At 38.9% G+C, this 15,407-nt stretch overlaps 1 protein-coding gene and 1 long non-coding RNA gene across 3 annotated transcripts in view; one reads left to right on the forward strand and one right to left on the reverse strand.

Annotated features, from left to right (window-relative positions):
• LOC138839407 (uncharacterized) overlaps positions 1–12,367 on the reverse strand; it is a 213,115-nt gene extending 200,748 nt beyond the window's left edge. The window contains exon 1 of the long non-coding RNA XR_011375965.1: positions 12,281–12,367. This is a non-coding gene — a long non-coding RNA (uncharacterized lncRNA). The remainder of the gene's footprint in view (positions 1–12,280) is intronic.
• Positions 12,368–13,155: 788 nt separating this feature from the next.
• The window catches only part of Trpc5 (transient receptor potential cation channel subfamily C member 5), a 272,537-nt gene continuing 270,285 nt past the window's right edge, over positions 13,156–15,407 (forward strand). For both annotated transcript variants that reach the window (XM_070039890.1, XM_070039892.1), the window contains exon 1: positions 13,156–13,710. The gene's annotated coding sequence lies outside the window, so the exon portion shown is untranslated. The remainder of the gene's footprint in view (positions 13,711–15,407) is intronic.

Consider the following 15,407-nt stretch of genomic DNA (forward strand, 5'->3'; position numbering starts at 1 on the left):
TCCCTTCCCCTCCACAAATTATAACAGCATCAAATACAGTGAAAGCAGGGGTTATACTGTGGGGGAGGGGCATACAAAGCAACTAAGAAATAATCTTATAAATGTGTTAGAAACAATCGCATGAAAGAAAAAAAATTTGAATATATATCTGAGGGTTCATTTCCCTAACATCAACTTAACTGACCTTTTCTGCTTGATTCAGACATATACTAGTTATTGCAAATAAGGGAAACCATGGGACCTATGTTTCTTTGGGCCTGGCTTACTTCACTTAATACAATTTTTTCCAAGTCTTTCCATTTCCTAACAAATGGGGCAATGTCATTCTTTCTGATGGAGGCATAGAATTCCATTGTGTATATATACCACATTTTCTTGATCCATTCATCTACTGAGGGGCATGGTTGGTTCCATATCTTAGCTATGGTAAATAAGGTTGCAATAAACATAGTTGTGCTGGTAGCTTTAGTGTAGTCTTGTTTGTGAACATTTGGGTAAATGCCCAAAAGTGGGATTGCTGGGTCACAGGGGAACTCTTTGTGGAGTCTTTTGAGGAACCTCCATACTACTTTCCAAAGTGGTTGAACAACTTTTCACTCCCACCAACAATGCAGTAAGGTTCCCTTCTGTCCACGTCCCCTCCAGCATCTGTTGTTATTAGAGTTTATAGCCATTCTAACTGGGGTGAGGTGGTATCTCAATGTTGTTTTGATTTGCATTTATTTTATGGCTAGAGAAGTTGCACAGTTCTTCATGTGTCTACTGTTTCTTTGAAGATTTGTTGTAGGGGGATTTAAATTTTTGAGTTCCAAATATATTTTTGATATGAGACCCTTGTCTGTTGTATGGCTAGTGAAGATCTTCTCCCAGTCCGTGGGCTTTCTATTGATCTTGCTAGCTATGTCTTTTACCATGCAGAAGCTCTGCAATTTCATGCAATCCCATTTGTCCAACCTTCCTTTGATTTGTTGTGTCTCTGGGTTTCTATTAAGAAAATTTCAGGCTGTGCCAACAAGGCCTAGGGTTTCTACTATTCCATCCTGTAATGTTTTCAGACTGTCTGCTTTGACTCCGAGGTCTTCGATCCATTTGGAGTTGATGAATTAGAATCCAAAAAACAACATAGAAAGGATCAACAAAACAAAGAGGTGGTTCTTCAAAAAAATTAACCCAATTGACAGACCCTTAGCAAATCTTATCAGAAAAAGAAGAGAACACACCCAAATAAATAAACTCAGAGATAAGAATGGAAACATCACCACAGAAACACCAAGATTCAGAACATTATAAGGGAATTCTTCTCAAAACTTTATGCTAATAAGTTTAAGAACTTGGAAGAAATGGACCTTTTCCTAGCAAATATTGACATGCTGAAACTAAACCAAGATGAGTTAAACCATCTTAACTGGCCCATATCAAGCACTGAAATAGAAGCAGCAAGAAGAGAACTCCCATCTAAGAAAAGCCCAGGACCAGATGGCTTTACACCGGAATTCTACAAGGCCTTCAAAGCAGAGCTCACACCAATACTTCTCCAAATCTTCGATGAAATTGAAAGAGAAAGTTCACTACCGAACTCATTCTACGAAGCCATCATAACCCTCATCCCAAAACCAGGCAGGGACTCATCAAAGAAAGAGAACTATAGACCCATTTCTTTGATGAACATTGACGCAACACTTCTCAACAAAATTCTGGCCAATAGACTTCAACAATTCATCCAAACAATCATACACCACGATCAAACAGGATTCATTTCAGGGATGCAAAGCTGGTTCAATATATGCAAATCAATTAATATAATTCATCACATCAACAGGAGCAAGGATAAGAACCACATGGTTATCTCAATAGATGCAGAAAAAGCATTTGACAAGATCCAACACCCCTTTATGATGAAGGTTCTGGAAAAATTAGGAATCCATGGATCATTCCTCAATACAATAAAGGCTGTATATGACAAACCTACAGCCAGCATTATACTTAATGGTGAAAAACTAAAGCCATTTCCTCTTAACTCAGGAACAAGACAAGGATGTCCACTCTCTCCACTTCTCTTCAATCTAGTATTAGAATGCCTAGCTGTGAGACTCTTATCTCCAATAAACCACCAGAAAACTAGAAGTGGCACTGTGGCTCAAGTGGTAGAGCACTAGCCTTGAGCTGAGGAGCTGAGGGACAGTGCTCAGGCCCACAGTTCAAGCCCCACAACCAACCAAATAAAAGACTAATCTTTATGACCACTCCACTACATAAATTATGTCTTCTCTTTTTTCGTTTGCATTGTTCATTGTATTATCATTTAAACATCCCAAAACCTCTCCCACTGATGGCTCAGAATGTTGAAAGAAGTGACATTGATGAAGATGTATTGTATTCATAAACTGCTTTGTTAAATGGCAACTCTTTTGTACAAGTACTTAAACAATTTTTAAAAAAACTCTCCCATCTTAAAAATAATGAAGAAATACAACCACCTTTGAGGATATATGTATAATAAACAGCTGCCTACACTGTTTTCATTTCTTCTCTTCCACATCATTCCTCAGTGCAATGTTTTCTAATTAAGATCAAGGAACTGTAACCCCAGTAGTTGCATTTTGCCCTTATATTGGTAGACCATTATCAGCATGAAATACTGTTGGTTACTCCCCCAGCAAGCAGTTTTTCTTTGTCAACATGCTCAACTGTTGTTTCAAAGCTACACTATTGCCACTGTTCCACTCTAGAATACTTTCAGTCTCTATTGATGGCCTTTATTTTATTTCCCGCCCTTTAAATGTTGGAGCCCTCACAACAAAACACTCTTCCCTCTATTTTTTTTCTTCCCTCTATTTATACTCTCCCTAGGTGATACAATTCTATCACATCTGAATTCTGACAACTTTCAAATCTTTCCATTGACCTTGACCTTGTTTTTTAGCTCTAGCATGTGCTCAAATGCTTTAACATCTTCTCCTTTAATGTCTTAAAGACATCTTAAATTTTCCCATCTCACAAAATGAAAACTCCTTCAATACTTTATTTAAATGGTATCATGATTTACCTACTTGTTCAAGCTAGAAACTTGGAAACTATATTTGATACATCCCTCTGCCTTACGCACCACAATTTATAATTATTTGGTTGATTATATGTCTTGGCTATTTCATACTTTAGTTATGTTATCTGTATCCCAAATACAACTATCATTTTAGAAGCCATCATTAATTCTTTCACATATTATTTCAGTACCATCTTAGCTAATCATTCTCCTTGTAGTCTTCAACTGTTCCAACACATTTTCCATAGACAAATTCTTCCAGCATGGATTCCTCATCATGCAACTTTTGTTTGCTGGCTTCTCATTTTTTAAATGTTTTTATTGTGAAAAATACTGTACAGAGGGGTTAAAGTTACATGAGCAAGGTAATGAGTACATTTCTTATCAAGCATTGTTGCCTCCTCCTTTTTTCCCCCTACCATCCTTTCCCTCCCACCTCAACTACACTCCCCTCATCTCTTCCCCCCCCCACAACCTAAATTGTAATGTTCGTTTTCAACATAGTGTCTTGTACATCTCATTGTTGAAATGGGTCAACCTGTATCCCTATTTAAACATTTTGTTTTTTCCCTTCCCCTCCACAAATTATACCAACATCAAATACAGTGAAAACAGGGGTTATACTGTGGGGGAGGGACATACAAAGCAACAAAAAAAATCACATGGTACCTTATAAATATAATGAGGTTAAAAGTTCGTAACACAACATTATGTTCTCATAGAATGCATAAGATAGTCTCTGAGAAATGCTTATGGCTATTTTTTCTCTTTGGGATGTATCTGGAATTTTCATTTATTTTCTTTATGCTTTAGAATGTGTGTTCTTTTTTGTGGTAATGGGGAAGGAACTTAAGGGTGCACACTATGCTCACACATAAGTTCCATGCACTAATCTTTTTGTTCATAATTTACTTTTCAGCTAGGATCTCCTGTTAACTTTGCTCAGGCAGACCCCAAAATATTGTCCTCTTACATTTACCTCCAAGGTATCTGAGATTGGAAGCATGCGCCACCACCACATTCAGGTAGAACACATCTTTTTCCCTGATGTGCTCAGATATATATTTATCTATGTCTGGAATGTTCTCTAAAACATTCTTCATGTCTTAATTATAGTCTACTTTTGATTCTACTTTTACCTGATACTTATGTTCCACCCTGACTTTGTCTTTCTGAAATTTTTTATTATGATCAATATTAAATAGTTCTTCTAAGTTAACAATTGTGCATTATTTAAATTATTAATATATTTTCTATTTCTACAATAGATTGTATTGTGTATGATAGTAGACACTGATAACAATCAGATACAGTATCAAACATATATTCTGGTGCACAAAAGATTTCAGGTGGATAATGGTAAAGGATGAAAAGTGGATGGTTGGATTAGTGTGGACAATGACATTTGATAAGTCACTGATTGACTCTTTCCTGCTGTAAGAAATATGCCTTGGTGGTGGATTGGGGAAAATGTACATATATTGAAACCTGATAAGAAAGAGTTGAGAGTTTCTAAGATTTCAAATGATAGACCAAATCAAATTATCTAGCGACCTTAAGTAAGGTAGACACTTGAATTCAGATTCAGATTATAAAGTAGTATAGAGTGAATATACAAAAAGAGAAAACAAATAATTCATTCAAAAATCTTGTATACTTATCTAAATATGGGACAATAAAGAAAGATAAAGAATGAAATCTAAATGATTGAGAAGATTTGGCTACAGACTTGAGAAGCTTTCTACAAGTTGGGAGCTAACATAAAAGGAAGAGAATATGATAAACTTAAATTTGGAGGGCTGGATTAATGAAAGTCATAATTATATTAAACTAATTAAGGTGAAATGGATTTTCTGGGGAAAAGGCAATCAATTTTACAGCCATAGAGTTTGAACTGATTGTTTAACATTTAAGTAAATAGGTATGAGATGGGGATCAGATAAAGAGATTTGCATGTTAATGTGAGAAAATGAGCAAATAAGCATAGAGGAAAGTAAAGATTTCTATTTCATAGTAACCATATAAAATAACAGGCTTATAGCTTTTCTATTTTATTCCTTTACCAAATGAAATTCTAAAATAGAAGATATCAACAAAATGCAAAAGAAAACTATAATGAAGATACTAATAGAAAACAATTTGATATAAAAATGAAAAATCAATCTAACAAAAGTTATTGCTTAACAGTGATTATTTTACATGTAACTTTCTTGTACTCTCCAATTGAAAGGTAGAAAGTTGCAAGTTTTCTCTGATACCAGAATAAGATAAAAATGCCCAGTATTTTACTTCAATATATACCATATTGTAATTTGTAGCAAGACACTTAGACAAGGAATAAGAACATCCAAACAGGAAAGAAGTGAAATGTTTCCTATTTCCAGATGTATATATTATATACATATATTATATACAGAAAATCATTTTAATCCTCAAAACAAACATTAAACTGAATGGACAAAACCTATAAAAAGTTGTTATGAGCCAGGTACCAGTGGCTAACACCTGTAATTCTAGCTACTTTTGAGTTTGAGATCTGAGGATCGTGGTTTGAAACCAGCCTGAGCAGGAAAGTCTGTGAGACTCTTATCTCCAATTAACCACCAAAAAACTGGAAGTGGAACTGTGGCTCAAAATAGTAGAACACTATCCTTGAACAAAGAAAGCTCAGGGACAGCATCCAAGCCCTGAGTTTAAGCCCCATGACCAACAACAACAACAAAAAAAAAGCAGTTATGTGTCTACACAGTAAGAATGAACACTCCCAAAAGAAACAACTAATAAGCATTAAAAAAGAATAAAGTGTTTAGAATAAAGGAAGTCTTAGACTATAAAATACAACTGAAAGTACTTAACGAATGCCTAAATTACAAAAATACATAGCATCTCATGGACTACAATGCAACATTGTTTTGACAGAAATACTTCCAGCAGTTATGTACATACTCAACATGATCACTATGAATATTTTATTGGTGATTTTTGAAGAAATGTAAATCTTGATCTTTAAACTTATATGGAAATGGGAGATCCCAATAACTAAAACTGTCCTGAAAAAAAAACAACCAATGTCAGAGGTTCACACTCCCAAGTTTCAAACTAGAATAAGGATTGGTATGTCAATGAGTATAAACAATCAAGGGTCCACAAATAAAGCCAATTGATTTTTGATGAGGTGCTAAGATTTTTCAGTCTAACCTAGCAGTCTCTTCAACAAGCAATTCTTTAAAAGTAAATATTCATGCATAAGAGTTTAATTAGACATATAGCTCAAACTATTAGCAAAATAATAGAGATCAGGGTAAATCTTCATGACCTGGAAATATTCTATAGTTTCCTTAAAAGATACCACAGTTACAAGCAACAAAAATGACAGTTAAACTTGGCTTCATTGAAATTATGTGTATATTTGCATCAAAAGAAAGTACAAAGTAAAAATCTGTTTATAAAATGACACAAAATATTTCCAAATTGTATGTTATATAAAGATCTAGTTTCCAAAATGTGTAAGAAAAATGTAAACCCAACAATGAAAAAAATGAACGAAATTTTTAATGGCCAAAGGATTTAAAAAGCTATATACAATAGCAAACAAGCACATAAAAGGATGTTCAGCACAATTAATCATGAGGAAATGTAAATCAAACAACAATTCAATACCACTCCATACCCACTACAATGAATATAATCTCAAAACATAGAAAATTACCAAGTGTTGACAAGTACATGAAGAAATCAAAACACCTGTAAATTGCTGGTGAGAATGTAAAATGATTCAGGGTCTATGGAAAATTTGGTGGTTCTTCAAATAGTTAGACATAGTATATGATCCAGCAATTCCTCTCCTAGAGATGTATCTCAAAGTACTAAAATGGATATTAAACAAATATTTGTACACAAATTTTCACAAGTATATTCTTCGCAATAGCAAAAAGTTAGTCAATACTCATCACTGGATGAGTGGATAAAAATGTTTTACAGTCATGTAGTGGAATAATATTCAGTAACACAAGAGTGAAGTACTGATACATGTTAACACATGGATGAACTTTGGAAATATACTAAGTGAAAAAGAAGCTAGACATATAAGATCGTATATTGTATGACCCCATTTACATGAAATATCCAGAATAACTGAATCTATGCAAATGGAAAACACAATTGTTGGCAGTGGCTGGAAGAGGGAGGAATGGGAAGTGACAGATTAATGGAAGCTGGATCTTTAGGGGAATTGAAAATGTTTTAGAAGTAGATGGAAGTAAAGACTGTACAATATTGTAAATGCAATGAATGACACTGAATTTTATAGTTAAGAGGGTTGATTTTTAAGTTATATGAATTACTTCAATACAGAAATTCAGAAAGGGATAAGAAAGAGGGCAAAGAGTGAAAATTAACCGCTATTGAGCTATTATATATTAGGTTTTATGGTACTCTTATGCATAATCCATGTAAATCCACCAAATAATCCCATGAGTCACTGTCCCTATTTTAGAGATAAGCTAACCTAGGTTCATATAACTCAGTTATCATAACTAATAAAATATGAATCTGGTTAAAATCAGCTCTGTTTGACTGCATAATGTTTATCCTGTACCACAACCTGTTTGCAAGGAACACCTCATAGCTATTCCCTCAATATCTTGTCCATAAGGACTTGTGTCATTAATCAAGAATAAAACACAAGGCTAGGCATATGGCACAAATGCCTGCCTAGCAAGTGCAAGGACCAAGTTCAAACTTCAGTAATGACAAAAGATTAAAGCACAGTTCATCAGCTACTACACCACAAATCCTCCAGAGAAAAATACTCAAGTGAAACTTTCAATTTGTACCAAGTTCTCTTCAATATGAAAATTATCCACTGGTGAAAATACACAAAAATCAAATTTTTAAAACTTTACCACTTCCTTAGATTTTGCAGCTGTGACCTAAAGTTGAGGTGATTCTAGGAGCCTTAGAATTTGCCATGTAAAAGATGTCCCTATTACTCATGCTTTAATTCTCTTTCCTAAATGAATAGTCTATTTTCTCTTAACTGGAACAATAAGCTGAAAATGAGCTACTTCTGAGAAAGAGAACATACATGTATAATGATTAGGACAGATCATATCATTTCATGAGAACAAATTATAGTAAGCTGAGAAAGGGCACAGGCATCCTTAGTTCAATTATATAGCAACAAGTTTCAGTCAGTCTTGTTTTTGTCATTGTAATCCAATGTCAGGAAAGGCCCTTCTCCAATATTGTATGTTTCTATAATTCCACATTACAAATTTGCTGAAGGCCAGTTTCACTTCCATTCCTATTAATGATGAGCACAACAATGTCCTTAGCTAACCCATGAAATGTGTTTCTATTTATATTCCTTTATTAATATTAATCATTACCCACTTGGAGACCTTATACCTTGATTACAGGGATTGTATTCTAAGAATCTAAGTGAACCTTTGAAAACTAAAACATTTTCAATTACAGCCATTTGTGGTCCAATTCATAAAAACTTTTATTTGAGTAATTAGCCTTGGCAAGATCATGTTATGAATGTGTAAAATCTGAATGTAGTAATTGTTGTTCCCATGTTAGTCTTTACAAATGACATGTTGCTATGTATCTTAACATAGTTGGGCTAAAGCAAGTAAAAGTGATGTAGTCCTAGCTTCCCAGAACCTTATTTTCATTTCAGAAGCTTACTCAGCTGATTAAGCAGATATTCCACAAGTCCTACTGCATTTTTCTTTGGTTGAATTTCGAATCAGGATCCTATAACTGACATTAGTGTTGTTTGACTTCCTGGGGAAGAGATAGTGCTGAGTGTTAAAATCCACAATCACACCAAGTCTTTTTTTCAACACTCCATGGTATTTTAAGAATTACCTTTTTATATTCTGTTCTATTTCCTTTGCCTTTGTCATTCTTCAGTTGTTCCCCAAAAAGTACATAGTTGGAAGCCGCTCCCTTGAAAACAAGCTGCTTTCAAAGTGCTCCACTTATTGCAACCTCTGTGTTTCTGGGTTCATTTCAATGTTATGCACATTGTCAAGACACCAGAATCACATACAGAGAAGTCACAAGAAAATCAGTGTAGGGTTAATAGTAATTAGAAGAGCAATGTTTTTTTGGGAAGAATCTTAAATAACTGAAGACAAACAGGACATAGAAGAGAAAGTTGATTTGGATTCCATCCAGAAATTGTTCATCTATAAAAGTCAATAACCTTTTCCCTTCTTGGAAGTAGGTCATTTCTTTGTGGGTAAAGTTTGGAGCTCCTCATTACAGATCTTTGTTAAAGTGTTACAAATCTTGTACAACTTATCCAAAGTGCTTCCTCTTTAAGGGTTATATGGTGATAAGCAGATAATAATGATGTCAGTAGTAAAATCTACTTTTTCCTAAACTAAGTTCTGAAGATTCTTCTATGCAGATTCCTCATAATTATATCTTCTTGTCTGAGATTCTGTGTAACACTTGCCACATAGTTAGAACTGAGATAAACTGTGATCTTTAAAATGTGTCAGATATCTTAAATGGTAGTTTTTCTCAATATAGAGGTAATATTGTCTCCAATGGGGCATTTGCACATGTCTGTAGACATTTTTGTGCTATTGGAAAGTAGTAACAGGGGCATAGATGCTGCTAAGTATCATACAGTGCACAAAATAGTCCCACAATGAGGAATCATCTGGCCCAAAATGTCAGTAGTGTTGAGTTTGAGAAATCCTGCTTAATGCAAGTTTGGAAAACCTACACTCTCCATTTCTTATGAGTCTTTCTTCATCTATAATACTACACTAAATTATGATCTACATATTCCTTTTACCAGTATCATCAAGGTTGTAAGAAGAGAAAATAGGCTATGAATTATTCAGTCTTGGTAGCATCTTGACACCTATTATGCTGTTTGAGTAGGTCACACCATGTAAGCAAACCTAAACTAGAAAATAGGTTAGTCTATTCAGATACTTGTTTCCAGATCCTGCTTTCAACCACTTTTCCAGATTTTACCTACTGGTTGCAATCTACTTTTGCAGAATTCAGATAGAAATATACTCTAAACCACAAAGTTGAAACCACAACTTTTCTCATTTGTATGATGCTTTTACCTTTTGATAGAATGTCCTTCAGTATCATTGATCTGAGATTCTAATAGGACAGAATAAGGATAGAGTAGGCTCAGATAAATTTTAGGGTTATCCACAATTCACTGAGAAAGCTCCAAAATTCAGGAGCACACATAAGTATTGTATATTAAAAACAAACTCTATCTAGGACCTTTGAAGAAAACTCACAATAATACACCTTTCCTTTCCCATAAGTACTACTATTGGTTGTATTCTGGATTTGGAGTAGAAGCCTCAGCTAGACAGCAGTTTGGGTAGAAAATGCAAGATGCCCTCAAAATGTTGTCCACAGCCAATATTTTTCCTTACTTAACCCTTCATACCAAAGGAGGGAATGGCTTAACCACAACATAAAGTGCTCTTTCTTGGGAGACTCTTGCTTGCTGGGTCACCTTAAGACTAGCTTTGAATTATTGAAAGGCAGAAGCATCTCAGAGTCACATGGTATTTTAGCTACCCATGTGGGCATTTTAAAAACACTTCTTGAAGTATTTAAATGGCATGGAAGGGAAGGAAACTCAGTTCTCTCTCTCTCCTCCTCCCCCTCTTCCCCCTCCCCCTCCTCCTCCTCCTCCCCCTCCTCCTCCCCCTCTTCCTCCTCCTCCTCCTGTCCCCCTCCTCCTCCTCGTCCTCCTCCTCCTCCTCGTCCTCCTCCTCCTCCTCTTCCTCTTTCTCCTCTTCCTCTTCTTCTTCTTCTTCTTCTTCTTCTTCTTCTTCTTCTTCTTCTTCTTCTTCTTCTTCTTCTTCTTCTTCTTCTTCTTCTTCTTCTTCTTCTTCTTCTTCTGTCTCCTTCTTTTTCTGTCTCCTTCTCTTTTTCTCTCTCAGTCCTCCAAAGCAATACTTTTCCTTAATGCCTTGCTTCTACACAAAAGCTTAATACTTTACAATACTGGACTGTATCTGGGTTAGGAGATCTGAGAATAAGTGGAAATCTCATCTTGTTCGTGCCTCCAGAGACCTTGCCAGAGTAGCTCAGGAGGAAAGTTCCTAGACTCCTACTAAACATAACTAATACCAGAAAAAAAACAGTAATGAGAACGCTGGGCTGTTTATGTCAGAGAGATGGTTCTGGCTTTTCTCTGAAGCTGGACTGAGGCTGGCAGTGTGTGCTCAAGGCGGTAAGGGGACAGCCGGAACTCCAGCTGTGCTTTCTTAGAGCTTGAGCTGGTTCTGAGAATGGGTAGAGAAACGCGGGGAGGGGGAAGTGAGGAGGTGGGAGGCTAGGTACCAGGCTGGCATCCAGACTGGCAGAAACTTCCATTCTCTTTTCCAAAGAGAGCTAGGAAGGGAAATAAAAGACAAAGTCCAGATTTGGGGGAGGAATGACCAAGCCATGAAATGCTGCCAGCAAGAGGACCTAAAAACCCGCAGGTAAAAGTCTCAGGTTTGGGGTGGGGGAGTTCATTCAGCACATCCCAAGAGCATTCTAGTAGTTTGGCATTGGGAGCCAGGGAAGAGAGTGAGCCATGCCTTGTAGGCAAGTAACTGACAAGAGATGAAGGCAAGGCACAATATCAAACATTCTCTCAAGTGTCCGATGACACCACCCTTCCCCCACTCCCTTCCCAGACTAAGCAATGTAGCCCCTCATCTTACAACAGGACTCCATCTCACAGTTACAGTCTAGGTTGGGTCTTGGGAAATAGACAATGTGGACGAGAGGGGAACCAATGAGAGAATAAGTAGGTTGCGCTCCTCCGGGGCCGGGGGTGGGGGAAGGAGGTACGGGTGTCTGGACTAGGCTAACAAGATATAGTGGGGATAGAAGCCTGCCCATGACCACCCCAGGTCAGCTTGTGAGGATTTGTGGTCCTCTGTCTGCTTGTCTGGCTCCAACACTCCTTTCCTGAAGACGACTTGTGGCCACCGGTCCAGACTAGCCACTGCCAGCCCACAGTCCGACTTGAGATGGGTGAGCACAGGTGACCGCCCCAAACAGGGTAACACTCAGGCCAAAGGGTAAGGAGAGCCTCTTCAAGCCAGGTGCCCCAGGCACTCCTCTCCCCTCTACCCACACCCACACTCAGCCTCCCCACGTCCCTCCGGTCGCTACCACCACCCAGGGGAGGGAGAGTCTGGGGAAGCAAAAGAACAAATGAAAGAGAAAATTCCGTACCGAGGGGGGAGAGCTGAGACGGTGGGACAGGGCAGCGGGGGCTGACTTGGGGCTGCGGCTGCGGCTTCCTTCCACCCCTGGCCGCTGAGCTGCAGAGAAGGCAGGAGCTGCTGCCCCTGCAGGCTGCCCCGTCCTCCCTCTTTCCCTCCCCCTCCCCGCCTCCCCCGCTCCGCCCCGCCCGCCTCAGCCGCTAGCTGAGAGAGCCCAGCGAGAGGCTTTGGCCAGGGGCTGGGGGGAGGTGAGAGGGGTTTTTGCCAACGACTTCATACCTCCCCCCTCCCTCCTTCCCTCCTCCCCCCCCCCCTCTCTCTCTCTCTCTCACACACACACACACACACACACACACACACACACACACACACACACACATACATCACAACTGCGACGGGTTCTCCGCAGCTCCAGCTCACAGCCACCCAAAAGAAGGGAGAAAGAGAAGCAGTGAAGAAAACCTGGAGCAGATAGAAGGGAGAAGATGAGCTCCCGGTTAGACATTTTTGGAGCCAGGGATGGGGAGGAGAAAAGGAGCGCACTTCCTTGATTTTCCACTCCCCACTCCTCTTTGCTCATCTCTCCCTTTTGCTCTATAGCATTTTCCAAGAGCAGCAGCAGAAAGGGACAGACACCTTTACTGTACAAAGGGGATTCGGTGGGATGGCCACAGCTCCCGCCAGCTGGTACCTAGCATCTGGACCTTCAGTGTGTGTGTGTGCAAGAGTGTGAATGTGGTTCTCTTAGACTCTCTCTCTCTCTCTCTCTCTCTCTCTCTCTCTCTCTCTCTCTCTCTCTCTCTCTCTCTCTCTCTCTCTCTCTCTCTCTCTCTCTCTCTCTCTCTCTCTCTCTCTCTCTCTCTCTCTCTCTGTCGCTTTCTGTTCACACCACACCGTGCCAGCTCTTCCCAGTAACCCTTCCTTCCTTCCTTCCTTCTTTCCTTCCTTCCTTCCTTTATTTCCTTCTTTCTCTTTCTCTTTCTCTCTTGCTTTCTTGCTTTCTTTTTTGATCTTATCGTGTGTGGCTGGCTACATGAAGGAAGAATGCCTTTGAAGAGGCTCGGATTGGGTCTGAGAGCCCTGGGAAGAGAGTGAGAACAGTATAGGGGCATGAGTAGATGAATGGAGCCAAGAGTTTCGGGGCTCTAGTGAAGACAAAAAGGTGAAGAGGTCCAGCCAGTCACAGGGAAGGAAGTTTCGAAATAACTGGAGAGAGACAAGGGAGGCGGAGGTAGAAGCCAATACTTGCTCCTGTGGCTGCACCCCGCCCCGTTTCTCTGTGCTCATCCACCCACCCCACTAGACAGCCTCCAGGTCCCCAGCGACTGTCCCAGGCGGCTGCCGATTGCGCGCCCGCCTCGGAAGACAAGTCCAGTAAAGCTGCTACTCCACGCGCCCTGATCCACAGACAGCAGAAGACACAGATCCCAAGAAACCTAGGTAAGTTGACAAGCCACCCTGTGTTGCTTGCTTCTCTTCCAAGAGGTTGAAGTGCGGGTTCACTGAAAGCTGCTGTAGACTGGGAGATGCTGGCTTACTGAATGTGGGCTGGGGTGGTGGGTAGCAAAGGGAATCCAGCAACAGATTGTTTGGGGTGGAAGTACAATGGGGTCTGGAGCTTTAGGGGATACAGAGCAGGACGCTGTTGGCAATGGTCAAAAGCATTCTTTGGAACGATAATCTTCTAAAATCACAGCCTTGCCCTACCCCTGCTTGGACAGTGATTTACTCCATCCTTGAGTAAATATTAAGCTCCCCCAGGGAACCTGCTCCCTGGCTTCTTCCATACTGCCTGGAATGAATATGGGAATAAGGATACTCCTTATGTCCTTTCAGCAACAGCCTCCTTCTACTGCAGAGAGCCAAGGGGGCTGGTTCTTGACGACTCGGAGACCCCTTTTACCTTCATTATAGTTTTGTATCCTTCAAACTTAAGAAAAGGCCTGATTCATTTGCTTGGATTCCTTAAAAAAAAAATCAGACATGCAAATGAGGGCATCAGTAAAATCTCTGCTCCAAATTGGTCACTCAGCATTTACATTGATGGTCATAAGCATGCGCCACGTATACAGACTCTAAATTGAATTCACAGATCACTATCGTTCTGAATGGCCTCTTCTCTTTCTGCTTAGACTGGGAGAAAGGCTTTTTCTCCTTTGCCAGCCTGCCTTCTTTGGGCCATATTCATAGTACCTAGTGATAGCTAAGTGTTTAAAGGTGATCACTCCCTTATGAAAAACACTGGAACCTGGAAACCAGAGTGGAAGACAGAATCTGTGAACTTTACCCTAGTTTATTGTGTAAGTAGGAGAGACAGACTAATCAATAACGCTTCACTTAGAGACCATGAATGTTTTCCCTTGATCCAAATGAGGAATAACTATTCCATTCAGATGGCACCCAAGCCTACTTTTTTATTGCTATATATTTATCTTTAGGGCATTTTTCAGGAATAGTGTGTTTATATATCATCATTCATAATTGCCTATCATTGGTCTCAGATTTTTTTGCTGTCTTACAGATTATCTACATCATGTCTCAATTTCTATGAACTCTTTAAAAGTTTGTATTTAAATTATGTCAAGTGGTACGTTTCACACAGTCTTTAAGATTCTGCTTATTTAAATTAAAGGGCATGGTAATAAATTCACATATTACCATGTTGGTTTCAAAGCAAGTATTTAGCCTTGCATAAAAGAAACAACTAAGATCTGCTTGTGAGGTTGAAGGGAGAACTGAATTCTGCTTGAAACTGATTTGCTTCCAAGGAGATGCTGTTTCATAAACTTCTAGAATATGTATGTATATAATATAGATATCAGATGTACATACCATGCATAATATCATCTCTCTGTGTGTATAGCTTTTTGAGGATTCTAATACCAACAATATGGGCTCTGTGTTTCTATAGTGGTGAGGAGAAGGTGCTGAACTTGTGCTTTCGGAATATGCAGGCTTTTCTGTTGAACTTTCAATTCATTATTACCTCCTTCTAACTCAGCAAATGAGAGAAACACATTTTGCATTAAGTGAGAGTTTTTATGTTGTATCAGGCAATTTGGTCTATTGCTTACTACCAAGAGTCTAGAAGAGAATGAAGATTATTCAGGTAAGACCTGGAAATATGCTCCTACTGT

This window comes from Dipodomys merriami, unplaced genomic scaffold (assembly GCF_024711535.1).
Source record: "Dipodomys merriami isolate MVZ:Mamm:240054 unplaced genomic scaffold, mDipMer1.0.p SCAF_3, whole genome shotgun sequence".
NCBI lineage: Eukaryota > Metazoa > Chordata > Mammalia > Rodentia > Heteromyidae > Dipodomys > Dipodomys merriami.